Below are 15,141 nucleotides of genomic sequence, written 5' to 3'. Positions count from 1 at the left end.
GCACTATTTTGAAGTTGTCCATAAACGTGCATTCATAGATGTACTAGATGTTTTGTTTTAGCAGCATTTTTTTTTTGCATAATGGGTGCCGCAAACCCACAATTCCATTACAATTAGGTAATGATATATATATATATATATATATATATATATATCATAAATAAATATATTTAGGAGGTAGTCCACCCAACATATGTATTTAGATTTTATATTTTTAGTGTCACTTAAATTAGAATGCTGTGCTTCAATTAGCATTAACATGCAATGCGAGTTTGCTCTGTATATCTCTCTTAAGTTTTATCTTTGAATGTATCGCCTTTAAAGCACCACAATCACAGAGACTTTTTTGGCCACTGTGTCACATCTTACATTGATTTTGAGTGTATAACTGCATATATGTATAAAATTATGAAAGCTGTGTAGTTTTATAGATTCCTAATCGTAACTCTGTAATTCCAAAAAGAAAATCAAAAGTTTTATTGTTGTTTTCTTTTCTTTTTTTTTTTTTTTTACTTGCAATTTGTAACCCTTTTTTCATTTTGCTATCTTAATTTGTAACCCCTCTTTAAACCATTATGGATAATTCTTATTAGTTGCATCTAGTGTTTCTCTGAAAATGATTCAGGGGAGCGTTTCCCTACACCATAGTTGCTAACTAAGTTAGCAACTTTGTTTGTTGCAATACAATTTCCTATTGCCAACCAAGTTGCTAACAGGTTAGCAACTATGCTTTTGGGAAATGCACCCCAGATAAGAAGAAGCATGTTCAAAGAAAACTTAACTAACTTGGCAACAGAGAATTCATTAAAAGAGAAGAATCTACACCATACAAGTTCAACCCCAGATAAGAAGCAGCATGTTCAAAGAAAACTTAACTAACTTGGCAACAGAGAATTCATTAAAAGAGAAGAATCTACACCAACAAGTTGACAAGTTCATCAAACAACCGCAGTAAGAATTTTCATCAAGCACGGTGAGTAATGGCTTCTCCTATCATTGTTTCTTGCACCTCTTGCCACATGTACAGTTTATCTATCTCTGTCGCTGATGAGGGATTCACATGTGATAAATGCAGGGAAATAGTTAGGCTGACAGAGAAGATTTCAGAATTAGAGACACGCATCCAAACTTTAATTGAGGATAGTAAAAATGTTAGGGCTCTAGATACGGCTTTGGATGCGTCTAGCTCAGGGATTCCTGTACATTGTTCGGTTCCGGAAACAGAGCCCCAGCAGCAGGGCAACTGGGTGACGGTGAGGCAGCGTAGTCGTGGGTCAAAACACCGCGCTTCTGTTCCGATCAAAACATTAAACAGGTTCTCCCCACTCAGTGATGCACCCACTGAGAAACCTGATGAAAGTGCTCTAGTTATTGGTGATTCTATTGTACGGAACGTGAATATAGAGACACCAGCCACCATAGTCAAATGTTTACCGGGAGCCAGAGCGCCTGACATCTTGGCAAATTTAAAAGTGCTGGCTAATGCTAAACGTAAATACAGTAAGATTGTTATTCATGCCGGTGCTAATGATGTTCGACTTCGCCAGTCGGAGATCACTAAAAATAACATTAAAGAGGTGTGTGAACTTGCAAGCACGATGTCAGACACTGTAATATGCTCTGGTCCCCTCCCTGCTTACCGTGGTGATGAGATGCATAGCAGATTGTCATCACTCAATGGCTGGATGTCTAAGTGGTGCCCACAGAATAACATAGGTTTCATAGACAATTGGACGAGCTTTTGGGGCAGACCTGACCTGTTTAAAAGAGATGGTCTTCATCCCTCTTGGGGTGGCGCCACTCTTCTCTCTAGAAATATGGCAAATAGTCTTAGTGTTTATACTTGACTAACTGGGGCCCAGGTCAGGAAGCAGACAGACTGGCTAAACCGACCGTCTGCTAGCTGCCTCCCGTCACAGAGTGTAATTGAGATTTAAGTTTGCGCTAATTCGGGTTGTTTCGAACCCCTGCAGACAGTCGGTCAGAACTGTGTAATGACATCAATGGTAATGAATTCACTCTGCAGACTCCAAATCTCTTTGAATGATTTACTGATGATAATTTCAAAAGTAACAGGTGTGGTTTCTGGAACAAAATACAGATATAAACTTAAATGAGAGATTACATTAATTTTACTTTAACATTTAGAAGTGATAGGCAATACTCTTTACAAATATGAATAGCCATATATTTGAGCGGTTAATGCCAGTACTAGGAAAACAATAGACAGTTATACTATGTAAGGCCACAAGATGGCGCCATCGGCACATTTATAGTGACTGAACACATTCAAACCAATGATAGCATGTAATCATAAATCACTAATAATCTAACACATTGTCATATTCTACTGTAAATAGCAGGTATTACTTGCAGTAGTTATTATGCTAATAGAGCAAAGAATAACAGGATGGCAGCAGTATTTAAATAATGCAGATAACACAATTTCCTATGACGCGATGGCGCTAGATACATCCGAATCGCGGCAAGAACGATCAGCATAATTCTGAGGAAAAAAACTAACAAAATACACTTACTTTCTATTCACGCACACAATATTACATCAGTAATATTCAGATACTGCCCACAAACGTGCGATAAAGTGGAGTCATCTCAAAACGATCGCGTTCATTGTCTCTGCTCGTTGCACCTGCTTTTTCTCCTTACCACGAGACCAGTGATGACGTTGAAGAGTGCGATTGGTCAACTAACAGAGGAGCCTTTTGAACAGCCGCCCCCGAATTCAAAGCTTGAATTCGCACATCTTCCAAAAGGGTTTAACCTATAGTAGGTTATTCCTAATCAAGCAGGACTGGAAGTTTGATAAGACGGGATACTGGTCGAGTGTACAGTTTTTTCTTAACCTCTACCGTGACTGACCTCACCCTTGAGTCTACTCCTGGGAACACTTCTGTGATTTTTCCCACTGGCCACAACGCCCGAGGCAGTTGAGGGTCAACAATCATCACCACTTCGTCTACTTGCAGATTCTCTTTATTTAACCTCCATTTCTGGCGAGCTTGGAGACTAGGCAAGTAATAGCTGATGAAATGTCTCCAAAAATGATCAGCCAAGAGTTGGCTGTGTCGCCAACGGCGACGACTCAGCACATCCGACTCCTGATAAACCACCTGTGGCAAAGAAGCATCTCTGCGTCCGATGAGAAAGCAGTTGGGAGTTATCGGGTCGATATCTGATATATCTGAAGAGGTGTAACCCAGAGGTTTTGAATTCAAGATCCCTTCAATTTCAGTTAAGACTGTTCTCAAGACCTCTTCCGTCACAGTCTGCGCCCCTATGGTAACTCGTAGAGCCGTTTTAATTGAACGGATCTCCCTCTCCCAGCATCCACCAAAGTGAGGCGCTCCTGGTGGATTGAACACAAACTTGATTTGTTGGGCAGCCAGGTTACGTTGAAGTTCACTGTGCAAGGCAGCAAAGGATTCTTTCAACTCTCTTTCCCCACCCTTGAAGTTAGTGCCTTGGTCACTTAACAATTCATGTGGTTTTCCTCGTCGCGAGATGAATCTTCTCAAGGCCATCAGGAAGGAGTCTGAATCTATACTGGTTAGGTAATCAATGTACACTGCCCTGGTTGTCAAGCACTTGAATAATATGCCCCATCTCTTCTCATTTCGACGTCCAATCTTGATTGTGTAAGGACCAAAGCAGTCCATGCCAGTTGAGAAGAAAGCAGGTTTGAAGAGCTGTTGTCTTGCAAGTGGCAAGTCAGCCATACGGGGGACTTCTGGTTGACCCTTCCATCTTCGACACTCTACGCAGTGTCGTTGGTGGCGCCGAACTGCTTCACGTCCTCGCAATACCCAGTAGGTCCTCCTTATCTCTGCGAACACCCGTTCTGGTCCAGGATGGTGCAGCCTTTCATCATAATCTTTGATAATGAGTCTGGTCACAGGATGCTGAGGGGCAAGGAGGATAGGATGAATTAAATCCAGATCTGTCTCACTGCGACGTCTCAGGCGCCCACCCACACGAATGAGTCCAGTGGTAGGGTCAAACTCAGGAGAAAGAGAAGCAAGCCTACTCGTACCTGATACCGGTTTCCCTAACTGCAATTGGGCCACCTCAACAGCGAAAGAGTCTATCTGAATCTGACGAAGCACTAATAACTCTACCTCCCTCCGTGTATCAGCGCATGAGAGTTTTGCCGCCCCGTGAAGCTGCTGACTGCATGCCTCAAGTAACTCAGTTAAAGTGTCATATTGCTGTGGATTCGGCATGGATAGCACTGTAGTTGATCCACAGAAAGCAGACTGTCTTAACTCGTTACTTTGCCCATCAGTTGGCAAGGAGGGTTGATTGGGCCAATTTGCTAGTGGCAGTTTAAGAAAAGAAGGCCCTTGAATCCACTGGCTTCCTTCAACAAGGTCACAGAGGTGTTTGCCTCGTGTTATGTCATCCGCAGGATTGTCTTCTGATCGTATGTGCTGCCATGTTGCATTTGCTGTGAGTTCCTGTATTTCCGCCACCCGTGTCCCCACAAACACTTTGTAACGGCAAGAGCTTGACAACAGCCAGGTGAGCACAGTCATGGAATCCGACCAGAGTGTTAAGGAACAGATGGGAATAGTGAGTTCGGTGACAAGGACCTTGGAGAGCTGAGCACCACTGAGAGCTGCACATAACTCTAGGCGTGGGATGGACTGCTGCTTTCGGGGTGCAACACGTGACCTAGCAGCCAGGAATACAACTTCAACTTGGCCTTCTTGGTTCTCTGTACGCAAATAGGCTACAGCCCCATAAGCCTTCTCTGAAGCATCACAGAACACGTGTATATCACGCCTGCTAGAAGGGAGGTCCATTTTTGAACTGGAATAACACCTCGGCAGCGAAATCTTCTCCAGATCACTCAACTCTTCCTCCCACAATCTCCATAACCTGAGCAGATCCTCTGGAAGCTGCGGGTCGTCCCAGTCACGCTTTTTATCCCATAAGCGTTGCACCAGTATTTTCGCTCTAGTGGTATATGGGATAATGTATCCAAGAGGATCATATTGGCTAGCTAGAACCCGATAGATGCTGCGCATAGTTACTTTAGAGCAGTTCACAACCCGATGTTTGTAGTGCAAGGTGTCAGACTGACACTGCCAGTGAAGGCCAAGTGTGGATTCAGGGGTTACTTGCTGACCCTGACTAAGCCAGAGCTCACAGCTGTTAGATCTTGATTCAGGTGGCAAGTGAGCGATCACAGATGGGCAATTGCTGGCCCACTGCCGTAATTCAAAACCTCCTTCAGCTAGGAGGGAACAGAGCTGATCGACAAGTTCTTTAGCCGCATCTTTGGTGGTGAGACTGTACAGGCAATTGTCAACATAAAATGACTTCTCGATAACTTCCCTCACCTGGTCGTCTGGTTGACTGTGGTCTAGCACATGCTTCTGCAGGGCAAACGTGGCACAACAGGGGCTACATGTAGTACCGAAAGGAAGCACCTGCCACTGGTAAACATCTGGTGCTTGCTCTAATGCCATGTCTCTCCACAGAAACCGAAGTAATGATTTGTCTTCAGGGAGCAGCCTCACCTGATGAAACATCCCTCGGATGTCGCTACTTATGGCTATAGAGCGTTCCCTGAAGCGAAGTAACACGGCTAACAGAGTAGAACTCAAAGTGGGACCTGGAAGGAGCAACTCGTTCAAATTTTGACCCTGGTACTGAAATGAGCAGTTGTAAACAACACGATTTTTGCCGTTATGCTGGACCATGTGGTGGGGGATGTACCATGATTCTTGTTTACCATCTACTTCACATGGTCGCAGTTTCTCTACATAGCCAGCATTCTTAAGCCTTTCAACTTCGGTTCTGTAAGCCAGGGCTTGTTCAGGGTACTTTATCAGCTTCCTCTCAATGTTCCTTAGCTGCGGTAGTACAGCTTCTTTGGGCATATGCAAAGTTGGCATGTTTTGGACTCGAAGGAGCGGTGTAGCATACCGCATGACCCCATCCACATCAACTCTCACTGTTCTCTCTTGAAGGAGTTTGATGGCCTCCTGATCAAGCTTTGATCGCATCACTAATTTCTCACTTTGATAAGGGATTACGTCCATCTGCCATAGCTTTTCTACTTGAGAGAACAGCTCAGAATTGGGTGAGATAGCAGTAAAGAGGCACTGATGAGAGTTGAGCCCACGTTTGACTTCGTGTGTAGGTCCTTGAAGTGTCCAGCCTAACTGAGTTCTGACGGCAGCAGGTCCACCTGGTGGGCCTAGTAGGACAGGCTCGATGGGGGTGACTAGATGTGGGCAGTCTGAGCCAATTAGCAGTACTGGCTGTACTCTGTCTAGTTGCTGCAGCGGCAATCCCGCTAAATGTCGGTACCTCTTTTGAAGAGCTGCTACAGGGTAAGTTTGCTCAGCAAGACCAAGCCTTTCGGCAGTGAAAGCACCTTGAATAGGGAATTTCTTGTGTCGATTCGTGACTGGAGACACAGTGAATGAGACTGCCGCCCCATGAAGAACCTGTTGGTCTTGCCTCACTGTTCGTAATATAAGGTCCTCAGGCTGTCCCTTGAGATCTAACTGCTGTGCTGCTGGGTGGAGCAGTATGGTCCTCTCAGACCCATCGTCTAACACAGCATACGCTTCAATCGATTTGTCACCATTGGTGATAACAACTTTGCTCACCTTGAGGAGAACCTTGCGGCTGTAGATCGGGCGATCTACATACAGGATGTCGTTGGTGGTGTTAACCAAGCAGGAACTTTCCTTTGTGTCTTTCTCCGTTGTATCCTCCACAGACCATTCGTTCACATCATGCAGTATGAATAGATGCTTCCTATTGCATGTCTTACAGGGGGTTTTCAAGTTGCATTTCGAGGCATGATGACTACGTCCGCAGCACCAGCACCGATTGTTCTTACGAATCCAGCTTTCCTTTTGCTCCTTGGATAGCTCTTTGAAATTGGAACACCCATTCAGGAAGTGATTGACACTGTCACAGTAGGGGCAATATGCTTGTGACCTTCCCTTAAATCTGGCAAATTTAGAGGTTCCCTCTGGGGCAGGTGCTCGAGTTTCATTCCTACTCATATGTTTCTCTGTGCTTAGCAGTATAGAGGTTGGTTTCCTAGTAGATCTTGAGTCATGCTCGAAGGAGCGGCGCTCTCTTTTCTTACTGCTGAATTCTAGTGGGAGACTTGTCATCCTGGAGCCCTCATCTTGATGGTGGAGCTCATACTCCAACCAGTTAGAGAAATCAATGAGAGTCGGTATGGTTACTCGTAATGGGTGTATGTATCTCTTGAAACTTGTTCTCAGTTCGTGAGGGAGTTTGCATTGAAGCCTTGACACATGCGACCCACAGTCTAATTCAACCGTCCCCTCAGGCCCCAGTTGCTCTAACATGCTCACCAGTGAACGCACACGGAGTGCAAACAGCTTAAAAGCCTTAACGTCTCCAGTTCTGATGTTAGGGCCGTCCATGACTTGAGCGATGTTCTGTAAAACCAGCTTGTGCGGCTGCCCATACATCTTGATAAGGGCTTGCAAAGTATCTGTATATGGGTGTGCTGAGTTGCCATAAGAATCCGCCACTAGCAGCGCTTCCTCTAACTGCAAATGATCTGTGAGGATCTGATATTTGAACCGTTCGGTGGCGTCAACAGGGAGGAGGTTCTCTAATGCCATGCGCAACCTTGAAAACTCTCTGGGATCCGATGTCGTCAATGTGGGTATAGAAGGCTTGGGTCCCCTGTAGATCTTCTCTTTGAAACATGGCGCTGCAGTTTGTTGTATATGTTCAGATCGCTGTGTAGGATATGACTCACTGACACCCATGTAAGGATGATGGTTGTCTCTAGAAGCCCTTTCATCATAGTGGATGGGTTCAGCATACTGGTTTGGATGAGCATATGAATGCGTATCGCGACTCTGAGTAGGTGTTCGATAGATTGATGTTGCTTGAGGCTGATTAACTTGTACAGGTGAAATAGTGCAGTCCATCACCTGCTCAGTTATCTGTCTGATCTGTGCAGAAGGATATTCATTGGAGTCTCTGACGTGCGTGGTGTGGACTGGCTGGCCGTGGCTTTTTTCTGGCACGTGGAAACGGGGAGCTGGCGATGGGGGCACTGGTTTGCATGAGGTGGCCACGTTTGTGGCTAGCTGCTGAATCTCACGTTTCATGATGGCGTTCTCTGCTTTCAGTCCCTGTAACGCAGATAAAATCTCTGGCAGGTGTTGAACGCAGCTACGAAGCTCATCATTTTCTCTTTGCATCTCCTTCCATCTAGGCGGTCTGTTTTGTAGCTCTTCATTATCTCTGTGTGAGTCTCCCAGTGTATCTTGCCATTCATCTTGTATCACCAAGTCACTGAATTGTGAATGTTGACTTATAGGGGTAGAGACACGAGACTCGCGTTCGGCAGACAGTGACGCAAGTTCAGCATCATCTTCATCAGAATATGCAGGTTGCAGGGATCTTCTTTCAGGTCCAGGTCTTTGTACTTGAAAGTCTGCCAAGTATGCTGGTGGCTTTAAATGTCGTCTGGGGCGGACAACAGGAGGCTCTGGACGGAATGCCATTCTTCTGCAGTAATTCGAGATCCGGCTCGAAGGACCATTTGTAATTGAGATTTAAGTTTGCGCTAATTCGGGTTGTTTCGAACCCCTGCAGACAGTCGGTCAGAACTGTGTAATGACATCAATGGTAATGAATTCACTCTGCAGACTCCAAATCTCTTTGAATGATTTACTGATGATAATTTCAAAAGTAACAGGTGTGGTTTCTGGAACAAAATACAGATATAAACTTAAATGAGAGATTACATTAATTTTACTTTAACATTTAGAAGTGATAGGCAATACTCTTTACAAATATGAATAGCCATATATTTGAGCGGTTAATGCCAGTACTAGGAAAACAATAGACAGTTATACTATGTAAGGCCACAAGATGGCGCCATCGGCACATTTATAGTGACTGAACACATTCAAACCAATGATAGCATGTAATCATAAATCACTAATAATCTAACACATTGTCATATTCTACTGTAAATAGCAGGTATTACTTGCAGTAGTTATTATGCTAATAGAGCAAAGAATAACAGGATGGCAGCAGTATTTAAATAATGCAGATAACACAATTTCCTATGACGCGATGGCGCTAGATACATCCGAATCGCGGCAAGAACGATCAGCATAATTCTGAGGAAAAAAACTAACAAAATACACTTACTTTCTATTCACGCACACAATATTACATCAGTAATATTCAGATACTGCCCACAAACGTGCGATAAAGTGGAGTCATCTCAAAACGATCGCGTTCATTGTCTCTGCTCGTTGCACCTGCTTTTTCTCCTTACCACGAGACCAGTGATGACGTTGAAGAGTGCGATTGGTCAACTAACAGAGGAGCCTTTTGAACACAGAGGTCAGTTAATTCTCAGCACATAGAGACTCTTTCACCTAGATATCACACTATAGAGACTGTGTCTGTTCCCCGAACTAGAAAAAACAAAAAACGTCCAAACCAAGTTAAGATTAACAATTTAATTGAGGTTCAACAAATAAAAAACAGAAGCAATATGGATAAACAAATGATAAAGCTTGGCTTATTGAATATCAGATCCCTTTCTACGAAAACACTTTTTGTAAATAATATGATCACTGATCATAATATAGATGTACTCTGTTTGACAGAAACCTGGCTAAAACCTGATGATTACATTATTTTAAATGAGTCCACCCCTCAAGATTACTGTTATAAACATGAGCCACGTCTAAAAGGCAAAGGTGGAGGTGTTGCTTCAATTTATAACAACGTTTTCAGGATTTCTCAGAGGGCAGGCTACAAGTATAACTCGTTTGAAGTAATGGTACTTCATATAACATTATCCAAAGAAACAAATGTTAATGATAAATCCCCTGTTATGTTTGTACTGGCTACTGTATACAGGCCACCAGGGCACCATACAGACTTTATTAAAGAGTTTGGTGATTTTACATCCGAGTTAGTTCTGGCTGCAGATAAAGTTTTAATAGTTGGTGATTTTAATATCCATGTTGATAATGAAAACGATGCATTGGGATCAGCATTTATAGACATTCTGAACTCTATTGGTGTTAGACAACACGTTTCAGGACCTACTCATTGTCGAAATCATACTCTAGATTTAATACTGTCACATGGAATTGATGTTGATGGTGTTGAAATTATTCAGCCAAGTGATGATATCTCAGATCATTATTTAGTTCTTTGCAAAATTCATATAGCCAAAATTGTAAATTCTACTTCTTGTTACAAGTATGGAAGAACCATCACTTCTAACACAAAAGACTGCTTTTTAAGTTATCTTCCTGATGTATCCAAATTCCTTAGCATATCCAAAACCTCAGAACAACTTGATGATGTAACAGAAACTATGGACTCTCTCTTTTCTAGCACTTTAAATAAAGTTGCTCCTTTACGCTTAAGGAAGGTTAAGGAAAACAGTTTGACACCATGGTATAATGAGCATACTCGCACCCTAAAGAGAGCAGCCCGAAAAATGGAGCGCAGCTGGAGGAAAACAAAACTAGAGGTATTTCGTATTGCTTGGCGGGAAAGTAACATATCCTACAGAAAAGCATTAAAAACTGCTAGATCCGATTACTTTTCTTCTCTTTTAGAAGAAAACAAACATAACCCCAGGTATCTATTCAATACAGTGGCTAAATTAACGAAAAATAAAGCCTCAACAAGTGTTGACATTTCCCAACACCACAGCAGTAATGAGTTTATGAACTACTTTACTTCTAAAATCGATACTATTAGAGATAAAATTGCAACCATTCAGCCGTCAGCTACAGTATCACATCAGACAGTGCACTATAGACCCCTTGAGGAACAGTTCCACTCATTCTCTACCATAGGAGAGGAAGAATTGTATAAACTTGTTAAATCATCTAAACCAACAACATGTATGTTAGACCCTATACCATCTAAGCTCCTGAAAGAGGTGCTTCCAGAAGTCATAGATCCTCTTCTGACTATTATTAATTCCTCATTGTCATTAGGACATGTCCCCAAAACCTTCAAACTGGCTGTTATTAAGCCTCTCATCAAAAAACCACAACTTGACCCCAAAGAACTAGTTAATTATAGACCAATCTCGAATCTCCCTTTTCTGTCCAAGATACTCGAAAAGGTGGTATCCACACAATTATATTCCTTCTTAGAGAAAAATGGTATATGTGAGGATTTCCAGTCAGGATTTAGACCGTATCATAGTACTGAGACTGCTCTCCTTGGAGTTACAAATGATCTGCTCTTATTATCTGATCGTGGGTGTATCTCTCTATTAGTTTTATTGGATCTTAGTGCTGCGTTTGACACAATTGACCACAACATTCTTTTGCATAGACTTGAATACTTTGTTGGCATCAGTGGAAGTGCATTAGCATGGTTTAAATCGTACTTATATGACCGCCATCAGTTCGTAGCAGTGAATGAAGATGTATCCTATCGATCACAAGTGCAGTATGGAGTACCTCAAGGCTCAGTACTAGGGCCGCTACTCTTCACGCTTTATATGTTACCCTTGGGAGATATCATCAGGAAACATGGTGTTAGCTTTCACTGTTATGCTGATGATACTCAGCTCTATATTTCTTCGCAGCCCGGTGAAACACACCAATTTGAAAAACTAATGGATTGCATAGTCGATATAAAAAACTGGATGACGAGTAATTTCTTACTGCTAAATTCTGAAAAAACAGAGGTGTTAATTATAGGACCTAAAAACTCTGCTTGTAATAACCTAGAACACTGTCTAAGACTTGATGGTTGCTCTGTCAATTCTTCGTCATCAGTTAGGAACCTAGGTGTGCTACTTGATCGCAATCTTTCCTTAGAAAGCCACGTTTCTAGCATTTGTAAAACTGCATTTTTCCATCTCAAAAATATATCTAAATTATGGCCTATGCTCTCAATGTCAAATGCAGAAATGTTAATCCATGCATTTATGACCTCAAGGTTAGATTATTGTAATGCTTTATTGGGTGGTTGTTCTGCACGCTTGGTAAACAAACTACAGCTAGTCCAAAATGCAGCAGCAAGAGTTCTTACTAGAACCAGGAAGTATGACCATATTAGCCCGGTCCTGTCAACACTGCACTGGCTCCCTATCAAGCATCGCATAGATTTTAAAATATTGCTTATTACTTATAAAGCCCTGAATGGTTTAGCACCTCAGTATTTGAATGAGCTCCTTTTACATTATAATCCTCTACGTCCGCTACGTTCTCAAAACTCAGGCAATTTGATAATACCTAGAATATCAAAATCAACTGCAGGCGGCAGATCCTTTTCCTATTTGGCGCCCAAACTCTGGAATAACCTACCTAACATTGTTCGGGAGGCAGACACACTCTTGCAGTTTAAATCTAGATTAAAGACCCATCTCTTTAACCTTGCATACACATAACATACTAATATGCTTTTATTATACAAATCCGTTAAAGGATTTTTAGGCTGCATTAATTAGGTAAACCGGAACCGGAAACACTTCCCATAACAACCTATGTACTTGCTACATCATTAGAAGAATGGCATCTACGCTAATATTTGTCTGTTTCTCTCTTGTTCCGAGGTCACCGTGGCCACCAGATCCAGTCTGTGTCCAGATCAGAGGGTCACTGCAGTCACCCGGATCCAGTACGTATCCAGACCAGATGCTGGATCAGCACCTAGAAAGGACCTCTACAGCCCTGAAAGACAGCGGAGACCAGGACAACTAGAGCCCCAGATACAGATCCCCTGTAAAGACCTTGTCTCAGAGGAGCACCAGGACAAGACCACAGGAAACAGATGATTCTTCTGCACAATCTGACTTTGCTGCAGCCTGGAATTGAACTACTGGTTTCGTCTGGTCAGAGGAGAACTGGCCCCCCAACTGAGCCTGGTTTCTCCCAAGGTTTTTTTCTCCATTCTGTCACCGATGGAGTTTCGGTTCCTTGCCGCTGTCGCCTCTGGCTTGCTTAGTTGGGGACACTTCATCTACAGCGATATCGTTGACTTGATTGCAAATAAATGCACAGACACTATTTAACTGAACAGAGATGACATAACTGAATCCAATGATGAACTGCCTTTAACTATCATTTTTGCATTATTGACACTGTTTTCCTAATGAATGTTGTTCAGTTGCTTTGACGCAATGTATTTTGTTTAAAGCGCTATATAAATAAAGGTGACATTGACATTGACATACCCTTCACTCTCCCTTAAAGTTTCAGATGATTTACCAGCTATACCTTAAAAGGAGAAAACAGTCCCTTACTACAGATAATACTTTTGGATGCGGCCTGACAATGTGTGCAATATTACAAGTTTTCTTGATTCTCTCACTGGATGATGCAATTAATACTCATATATTGTGTTACCGCTTCTATTTTGTCAACTTGTTTCTTGACCCCAAAAAAGCTTTATCATTGGTTTTCTAATGAAAAAACCCACAGCATTTCTATGAAAAATGTCAAGCTTGGCCAAAGCACCCTTCTGGCTCCCTGACAGAAGCCTCTGCCAAAAAGACAATGCGTTCTTCCACTCGCTTTTGCTGTGCTTGCTTCAAGTGAGATTTCTCTAGTGGAAAGCGATTAAAAACTTGTCGCATTTGGCAACTGTGTGGTACACTCTCTGGAATGGGATTCTAAAGGGATAGATGAGTCGTTGTGCTCCTCTTCTTTCATACAGGTCAGCAGTGATTTAAAGATTTTGCAATATTGTATTTTATGTTTTTTAACAGCTTCATAAATGTCAAATATTCAAAAGCAATATGGACAATGACTGTATGGACAACTGCCCTAGATATAACTCAAAGCCCAATGGTGACAGGACATCTTAAGAACCAGATACACTTAAAACAAAGTTCTTTTTCATTATTCACTTGGGGTAAAAGTTGTTCACTATATATGTAAGCAGCGGTTTATTGTTAGTGAACACCCTAATATGTGCCGCTAGTGTTGGAGAAAGTTACTTTTAAAAGTATGCATTACAATATTGCGTTTCTCCATAAAAAGTAACTAACTGCATTACTTAGTTACTCTTTTTACAGAAAGTATTGCATTACTTTTGTCACATGGGTTGGGCTTGCTTATCTGTTTTTAATAACTTTTTAATGAACCCAAAAGTAAAATTTTTGGCAACTGTAAAGGCCCTTTCACACTAAAAGGGAAATTAAAAAGCCTAAGGCCAGGTAAGTGCCTCTGCACGTCACTCCAGATTTCTTTCAACAAGGGGACAGGAGAGGCATCAGGGGTTTGCTTGTAAATTTCATTGTAAATTTAAAGGTAATGCATTACTTTACTAGTTACTTAAAAAAGTCATCTGATTACATAACTCGCTTTACTTGTAATCCTTTGCCCCTGACACTGTGTGCTGCGCACTTTGTTCTCAATTACAAGATGCACATACAACAAAAAATACAGTAGTGAGAAAAAAGCAGTTAAGAAAGCATCTGATTATAGTGATGTGGATGTTTGCACTAAGTCAGGTCACGTTTATTTATATAGCACTTTATACAGATTGTATTAAAGTAGGGTGCCCATACGTCCTTTTTCCCCCCAGACATGCTCTGGATTTGTAAATTACCTATAATGTCCAGATGTTGGTTTAGTTTTTCCATTGTTTCCATACTTGTTAAAGTAATGACTGAAAAGCAGTCTGAGCAATCGTGGCATGCAGGAAGGTGGGATCTACAAATGCACGTTCATATAATAGAAATCCTGAAAAGATTTCCATTTCAAGGCGGATCAAACCTTCCTATTGCGTAATCGCCATGGACCATTGGTAGTTCAAACTTGTTTACCAGCTGGAGCAAACTTTTCCGGAAAGTTTGCTTTGGCAAGCTGTTTCAAAGTCCTGATTTTGCTCGATTGATGTCACACCAATTTATTTTTCAATTTGGCCTGAAGTATATGAGGGCCATTGGTAACTCTCCAGTTCATGGTTCAATGCAGCTTGTGATCAAATCTTCCAATATTTGTGTTACCCCAACCGCCTGCTTACCAACTCAATAGACTTAGTAGGTTGTCCAACACATTCTCATGGCAATGCATAATAGTTCATATGAGATGGTGAAATACTAAGATATTGAATATGTGTTATATATGATGAGTGTATAATCAGTGGCCTCCT

At 42.0% G+C, this 15,141-nt stretch overlaps 1 protein-coding gene across 1 annotated transcript in view; it reads right to left on the bottom strand.

Annotated features, from left to right (window-relative positions):
- Positions 1 to 15,141, bottom strand: part of LOC132132514 (A disintegrin and metalloproteinase with thrombospondin motifs 6-like) — a 166,123-nt gene that overhangs the window by 26,077 nt on the left and 124,905 nt on the right. The window lies entirely within an intron of this gene.

Source organism: Carassius carassius, chromosome 49, assembly GCF_963082965.1.
Source record: "Carassius carassius chromosome 49, fCarCar2.1, whole genome shotgun sequence".
Lineage (NCBI taxonomy): Eukaryota > Metazoa > Chordata > Actinopteri > Cypriniformes > Cyprinidae > Carassius > Carassius carassius.
The sequence above is the reverse complement of the archived record's forward strand: the minus strand, read 5'-3'. Positions and strand labels throughout refer to the sequence as shown.